The sequence below is a fragment of the Pezoporus flaviventris genome, unplaced genomic scaffold (assembly GCF_033815535.1).
Source record: "Pezoporus flaviventris isolate CSIRO_AGI_PZ_B2104156 unplaced genomic scaffold, CSIRO_AGI_Pfla_v1 ptg000047l, whole genome shotgun sequence".
Lineage (NCBI taxonomy): Eukaryota > Metazoa > Chordata > Aves > Psittaciformes > Psittacidae > Pezoporus > Pezoporus flaviventris.
In genome coordinates this window covers 15110582-15121045 of record NW_026892595.1, presented here as the reverse complement: position 1 = coordinate 15121045, position 10464 = coordinate 15110582, and the positions used below count along the sequence as shown (strand labels likewise).

Below are 10464 nucleotides of genomic sequence, written 5' to 3'. Positions count from 1 at the left end.
AGGTTTTCTCTCCTGGCTGTTCAACATATCTGAGGTACAGTGTAAGACATAGGGTCTTATATTTCTTTAAGACCACATACATGCATATATGTGTATGTGTATGCTTGAAAGAAATGCTGAAAGTCATTGACTGCTAGGTAACTTCAGGACTTAAATAGAGCGTAGATCCATGTAAAGTTAGCGTGTGAGTATCATGATTGAAAATATGACTACATGGGTGATTATTAATCTTAGCAGAGTCATTTGCAAAATACTCAGTTTGAAAGGTTCTTTTGGTGAGTCTGTATGCTTAAAAGGGAATGTATGCTAAAATAACTGGTCTAAATGTAAATATCAATGTGCCTTGTTCCAACAGCACCTAAAAAGAATTTCAAACTAGAATTCAATCAGCTTCTAAAAGGTTTTGCAAGACCAGAAAGTTTTTTTAAAAAAACAAACCAAAACACAGCATGGTTCTAGAATGCTTGCAAAAAAGGGAAGCAAGATACAAATATAAAAATAAATAACTGAACATATACACTGATTTAGTGGCTGTCACTGTTTCATAACACAACCATTTATAACTTGGTCATATCAACAGCACTTCAAAGCGTGATGAGATAATGACATTTAGGTACTCAGCAAAGCAGAAGAACATATGCCATGGTTTTGATAAGATATATTTGCATTCTGTACAGGCAGTGGTGGCCATGTATTCTGTCTGTCATTACATACTACCTGTAAAGCATGTTTGTCTCCTGTTAAACTATATGAACAGTCACATCTGATTTTTTTTTTTTTTTTTTTTCCCCAGCATTGGACTGAATTTTGGACAGAACCAAGTTCATTTGAAATTAATAGAGATATTCCCACACAATTCCCTGTCTTTAGGTTTGGGAAATTTGCATCAACATCTTTCTACTTGTTCTGTTTCACAGTGTAGCCATGTTCATTATAGCCTGGCCACTGGCCCTCGGGTACGGTGTGGAGACCAAACTACATCACTCATATGTGTAGAAAACCACAAGGAAATTATTTGGGTTTTTTACTATCAAGCTGTTCCACCTCTCCAAATTGCACCTTCATTTTAGTAGGTCCTGGTATCCCACTTCAGACTTGTGGTGCTTGAATAGGGGTGCTGTTGGAGAGTTATTACATTGTCAGTCCTTGAAAGATGCAGAATTAGATTTCAGATACTTAAAGTAGTTCTCTAGACCAAAAATATTGATTGTCTACAAAATGAAACTTTTATTGACTCCTTAATTTTCACTGTGTCAGAAATTATTTCTAATGTTTTGCCGAATAAAACTTGCTTTCAAGATGTTGAACAGCTGCTACCTTTATTCATATTTGTACTTAGAAGCTCTATTTTGCAAGATATTGGAAATCACTCTAAAAGAAGCAAATGCCTTTTGTACCACTGAAGTAGCCACAGTCGGGGAACAACCTCCTCAAATATAATTTCAATCTTATTAGACACATTTTAGGTTAAACTCATTCTCGAGAATTGTGTTAATAAATAAAACTTATAAACATATTTATATGCTATGAAAATTCCAGAATGTTAGTGTTCATATGCTTAGCAAAACACAGAGTACATTTAATACCTGCCAAATGCAATATACTTTCCAAACTGATAAAGAATCCCATAATTCAGGATTTTTCAAATATACAGGTTACTGGAATTACACCAGCAGCCATGTATAGCTACAGTTACTTCTAAATTCTCATATCCATATTATGTTATGCATGCCCGTGCTCACTGTTTTGTTATTCCTGGTACTATCTGAAGACTAATACTCTAATCAACATGATTAAAGCTGTCAAAATTTGCCCCACTGGAAGTTTTGATTGTGTGCTGAACCTGGACTTGCATTCCTGATTTTGGTGTGGCATCCACAGTCGGCAGCTCAAATGCAAACTGCACCCTAAGTTAATTTTTTAAGAGCCTAATTCAGTAAGGTAGTAACTGTAGATATATATGGTTAAATATGGGATTTGCCAATATTATGGCTGGAGGCCTCTATCAAAGGACTGTAGATTTAGATAACATCAGCACATTTTATAATGTTGGACATCAGCAGTGTCAGGCATCATGAAACAGATAAAAGGGTGAAGATACTATGGGCCATAAGAATTACACTCCAACCAGTTGAAGGCAAAAATGATTAAGCCAAAAAATGTCTTTCTTTTTTTTTTTTTCTGAAAGAGTATCTAGTGGTACAGAGGAAGACACCCTAAAACGTTAAAAATCTAGAAGGAGTCCGTGTACAAATAAGAGAAACACTATGTGATGTACAATAAAGTGAAGGTTTTTAACAACTTGAGATTCCTCAAAACTCCTGCTTGTTTTCTTTTTCCAGACTTTTTATGCTTCAAGTGGATAGGTGGGGGATGGTTACACTGCAGTGTTCAATACAGAGCAGCTTTCTACCTGAAAAATATTGGTCATTATTAAGTTATTTCACAGACAAGTTCCCATGTTAAGCTGAAATCACTAACCTGAGAGTGAATGTTCATGGTCCGTGACCATTCACTGTATCACTGCATGTAAATGTGTTCTGAGTACTTGCTTGTTGATTGACTGAATAAGTCTTTCAGTGCAAGTTTTAGAGCAAAAAGAAAGAAGGCAGGTTATAAAGAATATAAAATAAACTTCAGTAAAGACCTCTTAGGCTCAAGTCTGAGCCTGACTGGGTAAAACCACATTTTCTTTAATATAAGAGTACAGCTGGACTTTTCAATAAGACAGTAATAAAGAGAAAGAATGTCAGCAATGAAAATGTATAAATGCATAAAACACATATTCAAGCTCCGTTATTTTTTAAGCTTTTATTACTTGTATCACTGAAAATATTGCTTTTATATTATTTTTTTTACAATGAGATATATTTTGTTAAATAAGTTATTTTCTTTGTCTTTCATGGAATTACCTCAATTATCTTTTAAGTAAGTGAAAAAGTGCATTTCATTTTTCTTCATTATGTTTTCAATGTCTCACTACAAATACAGAAAAATAGAAAGACAAGCACTACTCTGGCATCCAGGCTATGGCATCTGCTGTTCCATGTGTTGTATGTCACTGAGTAATGGTAAAGATGTGCTAGTCTGAATAGAACCTCTTCAAAGGAATAACCTGTCACAAGCTAGTAAAGTCCCTAGTGCTAACAATAATATTATTATCTAGAGACAACGTGAGATGCATACAATGGAAGCTTCCTGGAGTGGAGAAAACATTAGTGGAACTTTTGCATCTATAAATGTAATATATGCTGCCCTGGCATGGTAATGAGTGGATAAACTGAGAAATATAGTTAGAAGGACATATCTGCGTATTTCAAAAGTCATAAGTTGGATTGTTGATGTAGTGTATGTATTCCCTAAAGTAAGCAGGGTTAATTCTTAAGAAAGAGAATTGTGTGGCAAAAGAAAGTCCTTCAGAGTCTTTTAACTCTATTGAATTGAAGCTACTAGGCTTATCTTTTCCTTTGTGTTTCCAAGGATGATATAAAGGAAAATGAACCAACACTAGGAGAAGAGTCATTTCATTGTATCACTGGTGCCTTCAGTTTATTTAGCCTTTGAAAGAATGATGCACATGATTACCTCAAAGCCGGAGCTCAAGCTCTTGCTAATGTAGACCAGTCCATAGGTGAGCCATGATGGCTAGCACTGCTATCTTCAACTGTTGCTGCAGATAGTGGAGCCCTGCGCCAGAGAAAACGTTTGAAGCAAGGGGATGGTAAGTTGAAAAGAGGGAGAAGCAATAAGAAAAACAGACAGAAGGAGAGGAAGTCTTAGTCCCTTACCAGGAATTGAACATAGGAGCGAAGAACATCACCAAGTCTTTAATACAGCTGATTGCAGGAATATAGTTCATGTTTGTGGTAGTTTCAGGCTTTCACATATGTATTTGTCCCTTCAGACATTTTTTGGATAATGATATTTTGAAAAGGCACTAAAACTCTGGTTAAAAAGATGTATTTTCTATCCTCATTTTCATTCCTTTATTTCTGCCCTCTTTTTGAATGACCAGACAGTGTAGTCAAAACCTCAGTTGTCTTTTAGAAAATGATATCAAAATCAGAAATCTGTTGTAAACCATTCAAGTGAGTGGCAAATACCTGTCATCAGAAAAAAAAGTATCCGGCATATTGTGATCAGATGTAATTTTTCTATTGTTTATCTGTTATTTTTGCAAGGTTTCTACAAAACAAAACCTTATATAACAGCGTGGATGATACGCAAAAAGATATCTGTTCAATATCTCCAGCGGCAGCAACTCTGTTTTTTCTACAGTAACTTCAGGATCCTAGTGGAAAACTATAAGGAAGAGTTATCTGACGAAATAATTCAACAAAAAATTCTGAATAATGAAAGCATATAGGAAAATGTGGTGAGTGTCTATAAATAGAAGAAACAAAGATGTCAAAATATTTATTGCGAATTCTGTTTCCCAGCAAAAACCAGAAAACATAACACAAATACCAAAAAAACCCACCCCACACCAAAACCCCCAAACTGGAAAGAAAAGTTCAAGTGGCTGCTATTTGAAATGAATGAGCAGTGGAGATTGGCCTACATGAATGCAGAGGTTTATAAAGGGAACAGACTGCTTGAATGGGAGATTAGCACTATTATTTCAGAAGTTAGACATTCAATGCATTCAATTTTAGTTTTCTAATGATTTAATTCCTAATATTTTAAAATAAGTCTCAGAAATATTAAATAACTGAGAATATTTACCTTTGACTGTATTATATACTTCAAACAGCTGCTGATGCTGAAACGAGTAATATCAAGTAGGCATATAGATAAATTAATAAGAAGGCATATAGCTAATGTGCTCTTTTCTTTGACTGACTACTTTCTGGGTTCTCCTGTTCAATATTTCTTCCTCCTCAACAGAAAAGCAGAGACATTGTGCATGCAGAGTAGCTCAATGCATATGCTAAACCGCTGTATTGACATGCTGTTAGTTCCACTCACTAGATCCTGCATTCGGTCATTAAGAATGCCATCAGCTTGAGAAATGCTTGTAAGGCTTAACAAAACTTAGGACACCCTACGTTCTGTGGTTTGGTTGTGCTGTGTGATGAAGTAAAGGGAAAACTTAGTCTGACGGAAACTCAGGAGTGGCTCTCCAAGCCAACCTTTACTCTGTCACCTAAACAAAAAGATCACAGTGAAAGGTACTACAGGCTTACTGTAAAGCTGTGCCTCCTAGAAAAGATATGGGACAGTACAGACTTTCTACAAAATAAGTCAGACCCCAGGTTTATTCTGGAAGCAACATGTATATAGATGAGTGGTTATTCACTTTCCATGAGCACCAAACCTGGCTTAAGGTCAGTCTCAAACGTGATGGTTAGTGCAGCTTCTGGAGGAGGGTAATAGGAGCTCCCTCAAGGACATAACTTGTTAAGTATCAAAAGCATCAGACTATGGTACAAAGTATAGGATGTCTGGTTGCTTTTTTTTTAAAAAATGAAATTTCTTCATTGTGCATTTGGTGTGTGGTGAAATCTGTACCTTCTGGATATTCAGGCATTCTGTATCCCACAGGGACTTAAAAGGGTCTTATATGCCTTGCAGCTCTGGCTGGGAAGTTCTGAGCAATCATAAAAGTAAAACTATATATATGTAGTTTTCAGACAAAACACGGAGCTCCATATGAGCTCAAGGGTAGGTAGCTGTTGAACAAGGAACTTTTTCTCATAAATTTTGGGCTTAAAGATTAGTTGTCTGTGTAAGTCCTGTGTCAGGTGTATAACTCTCAAGTCTTAGCAAGTTTTAGCTTTTGGTTGGCCTATGAAGCAAACATTGCTTGAAGGCAGCAGGACATCTTTGAAATGTTTCTGTCATCACTTATTCAAAATAAATGAAGGAAAACTTTTTCTCTGAACAGAAGTATTACATGCCCAAAGGAATCAGGCAGTCCCTTATGGTGTTTCATTTTTTCTCAAAATGAAAAATATTTGTTCTAACATTAAGCTCCAATCTCTTATAGTCAAGCTTTTTTGTCTCACCTTTCATATACATGCTTTTATATATACATTAATATATATGCCCATATAAAAAAAATAATTTTTTTTTACATTCTTGCTTAGACAAAACTGATCTGATTTTCCTAAATCTTCCCCCATAGGTCATGTTCTTTACAGTTTTCTCAGCCCACCTGAATGTGATTTCATCTAGATGTTAATTCTCTGGTTTGCATACTAGAACATTAGAATTTACTATAGAAATTAAAAAAGCCTTACCAAAGTCCAAATATACCTTAGCTGTGACTTTTCCCTTAGCCAGCTAGGCCAGTAATCAAAGAAAGAAATTAGATTGACTTGACATGTTTTGCTCCTGGTAAATACATATTTTCAGGTTTTTATCACCATCTTATTCTCTTGTGCCTTATAAAGGATTTTTAGTAAATTGTCCCAGAATTTTTTGAGGAAGAACAGTGCGGTGACTGGTTTGTACTTTCCCAAGAGAGATATTTTCTCCTTTTTGAAGTATGACATTGTGATTCCCTCATTTTATCTTCAGGGAATTCTTCATCAATTTTACAAGGTAAGTGCTGTGATTCAGAGACTGCAGTCACTTAAGTATACTTAATAGAAATTCACTGGTCTAAGCTAAATAGCAAATCTCTGTCTTTTTCGCTTTCCTTTTCCATGTTTAGGAAGATATGCCCATTTCCTTAAAAAAATTAATTTAATTAAATATTGGATCATAGTTAACATTTATTTGAAGATTGAAATAAAGCATTAGATACCTCAGCCTTCCTTGAGTCATTCATTATTTCATCTCCTTCTTAATACATCCTTTACTTCTTTAATGTGTAGTGTATTTGTAGAACCTTCTCTTGTTGCTTGTTATGGCCCTTGTTAATTATAATTCATTTTAGCCTTAGCCTGGCTAAGTTTAAGCTACATATCTGAGCAGTTCTTTTACAGGCTTAAGTATGTGCCCTTGTTTCCTTTCATGTGCAGTTTGTTTTTCCATCTTCAGATCATTAAATTGCTGCTAATACAGTCAAAATGACTTCTACTAGACTTCTTGTCCTTGAGAGACCTTCAGTTGTGTACTTGGCATAATGTTTCCAGTACCCACCAGTACTCACACCTTTAAAAAACCTGAAATTATCCATTCAAAAGACCTTATCAGTAAATTGTTTCCATTGATGTTTGCTTTCTCCAAGTGCCATCCTTTTGTTACTTCTTTTTTTTTTTTTTCCCAACATCTCTTTAACTCATATTGTTTTCCACTACAGTCAGAATCAGTAGCTGTTCTAATAATCCCCCTCCCAAAGAAAAGATTGTCTCTTGCGCATGCAGAAAACATTTTGGGCCCCACAGTCTAATTTTTTCCAAAATACAGGAAGGAAAGTCAGACACCAGTCACCAACAGGCTACTTCTCTTGGGTTGTCCTTGAATTTGTCTCTAAACAACCATATCCAACAGCCTGTCATTGATTTAGAGGTGGAGAAGTTGCTTCTTCTCTGAAGAGACTATCTTCTTTCTATCTCAACCAAAGTCATTAAAACTCTTCCACTGAATTTTTTTTTCTGAAGTTCAGAAAGCCCTCTTTATAAATAAACCCTCTACCACTGCATCTCAGGTACTTTTCATCCCTCCTAAGGTGTTTCCTTGTATACTTACTATATTCCACTAGGAGTCACACCAATTAGTTAAGCCTTTAAGTTATCTCTTTTTATTACTCATATCCTTGTCATGTGCCTAGAATATATTTCATATACTCAGTTGCTTGCGACATTATTCTTTCACTTGCCTTATAGTTTCTCACTTTTTCATCTCACTTTTCAGAGAGAGGCTGGTTTCCTATTGCTCCTCTAAGAGGTACAAATGACTAAAGACAGCTCTTCTCTTTCACTTTTAGGTTTTTGGAAGCTAAGTATGTATGTCCACTGAGACCTGACTTTTTTTGCACTTGTAGACTGCTTCTCCATTCTCACTCCTGTCCTTAGTGTCACAAGCAGACTCTCTTTTGCAATTTTGTGATTACTCTAGAAGATAGTGACATTTTCCCCAGATTAGTGGTGGAAAAGTAGGGACTGTGCCAATAGATTTGAATCTGTTTGCCAGCTTGCAGTCTGATGAAACACAAAAGAATCCATCTGTTATGTTTGATATTCCTCCTTTGGAGTAAAGTGAGGAGAGTCCCAGAGCTGAAGTGATCACATCTAAAAGAAATAAATGACAGCCTATTCTAAGCCATGGGGGTTTTATTTCTTATTTAAACTCACAGATGAAAAATCAGTTTTTTCCACATGCCTGGATTTGGAAAAGCTTTGGGGTGGACTTGATAAAGGAAAAAGATAACACCAAGAGAAGTATTTCCAGCGATCTGTGAAGATCGCACTTCTGTCTTTAAAAGTAGAGTAAGTCTGTGTGGGTAAGCCGGACTAGCTCACTTTGCTGTTAAAACAAAGTTCATTTGTGATTGCCTAGATACATTGTATCATTAGGTATTTCAGCAGCCTAAGTTGTAGCATCTCTTGGGAAGCATGATGCTGAAATAAAGGGACCTTCATTCCAAGGTCACTGACTTGGATCTGCCCCTAGGTGAAAGAGCAAAGTAAATAAAGCACCCTTGCCTGATGGCTTTTTGATTAAATGTGAAGAGATCTAATGGACAACAATCAAACATAGAAATGCCCAGATTGCAAAACTACTGTCAGAGTCACTGAGCCTCAGCAAAACGGCCAAGGACAAAATAAGCATGGAGACTCCACTCACTCTAAATACCTTCAGTCAGCCGCTGAAAGTCAGTGATGATGAATATATATGTGCCCTATCACTGTACTGAGCAAAATCTGTGTAAAAGGGAGCTGTGGCAGGGAGTGAAGGACTTCAACCTGTAACGTCTCTGGGTCAAGGAAGCCATTGGGAGTTCATCTGTCCTCTAGGTCTCACCTAGGGTTAATATTTTTTATCATAAGATATATGAAGCTCACCCACCTATTCTGAAGTGAAAGATAAAAGTGTCTGTCAGGATAAAATCAGTTCTGTAATCTGATTTGGAAGAAACCTAATCCTGATGGGCTGTGCCACAATAATTTGCTCTCTTGTAGTGCCACCCGATGTGATAAGAATAAAAGGGCAATCCAGTGTACAGGGCCATCTACTATGGCTGAGGACCAGGCTTCAGAAATATGCATAGAGCAGCACTTCAGGAGGTTCTAGCTTTGAGAGAGGGATCAAGACTTACAGGGTACCTGTAGATCATCCACTGAATTCAGTGAACGTCTCAACTGTACTCCCATACTGTGCTTTGGTTTGAACTGTGAAGCAGTCTCAGAGCACATGAAACGGATTCCGTTTGTGTGGAACTTAACTGGAAGGTACACTCTAGCCAAGCTGGCAGTCAGTCTGTGCGAACAGAGCACAACTAGTCTGATGTAAAAAAAAAATATGCAATATGAGCAGGAAGGATGTCAGGTCCTCAGCAGACATTTCACTTTACAGACCCTGTTGGTCTGAACTGCTTGTTAACTAAGATGTAGTTTAACTGGACTAATCTCATAAGCATGAGATTTATATTTTGTACCTAGGCTCAAAAATTATATGCAGTATATGCTTAAAAATTATACAGAAAAAACTTTTTTTTTGCTTGCATTTAGTTCAATGTTTTTGATGCCTCTGTCATCTATATCAGAGGAAAAGAAAGAATCCTAGTGGACCGACTGAATACTTTGCACTTGTCGACAGTATGTCAGGTTAAAATGCATCTTTAAACATAAAGTATAGCCAGCCTAGCTCTTCAGCCGGTATAGGGAGTTCTTGAGATGACCTTGGAGGCTGGGAATGAAGAACTGACATAGTCAAAAAAGCTTGTCACCTTCTGAAGTCAGTGGGATGGATTCGACCTTCAATGCATCACAGATCATCACAAGACTTTGCACCGAATACAGACATTTTAGGTGGCTGTGGAGAGCATTTCTACACGTTAGTGTGATTGAAATGTTAGTGGCTTTCAAAAAAAACAACTTGGCAAACATGGCTTTTTACATTTCTGCACAAGAGATGCTTGCAAATCTGCTTCGTTGTAGCAGACCTGTAAATTATGCAAATAATTCAAGGGTAAGAGAAAAACCAAAAGACAAGATATAATGGACTTTATATTTTTTCTTCTTCTGTAATCCTGTGACATTTTTAATGCCATGTGAAGAAAATAATGTCAGGAGGATACTAATCATCAGTTTGCTACAGCTGAAATCAGCACAGCTGGCAGATGAGTATTTTAATGTATTGCTAGATTAAGCAAGGCAGTTTAAAGAAAACACCATGCAAAAAGTCAATCTGCTATGGGTTTAAAATAAAGTCCTCATCTGTGCCATGGTAGAGTGAATAGCTACCTTATGTTTTATCATATTTCAGTGGAATATCTTTCTAATGAAGCTTGTATCCCCCTAAAGCATTCTTGAGATATTTTGTGTTCACATTGGTATATAATAATGCAATAAG

The 10464-nt window shown here is 36.5% G+C and overlaps 1 long non-coding RNA gene across 1 annotated transcript in view; it reads right to left on the bottom strand.

Annotated features, from left to right (window-relative positions):
* Positions 1–1036: 1036 nt before the first annotated feature.
* The window catches only part of LOC133276826 (uncharacterized), a 31162-nt gene continuing 21734 nt past the window's right edge, over positions 1037–10464 (bottom strand). Inside the window, exons 2-3 of the long non-coding RNA XR_009746022.1 lie at positions 3586–3687; positions 1037–1145 (exon numbers count right to left, since the gene is read on the bottom strand). This is a non-coding gene — a long non-coding RNA (uncharacterized LOC133276826). The remainder of the gene's footprint in view (positions 1146–3585; positions 3688–10464) is intronic.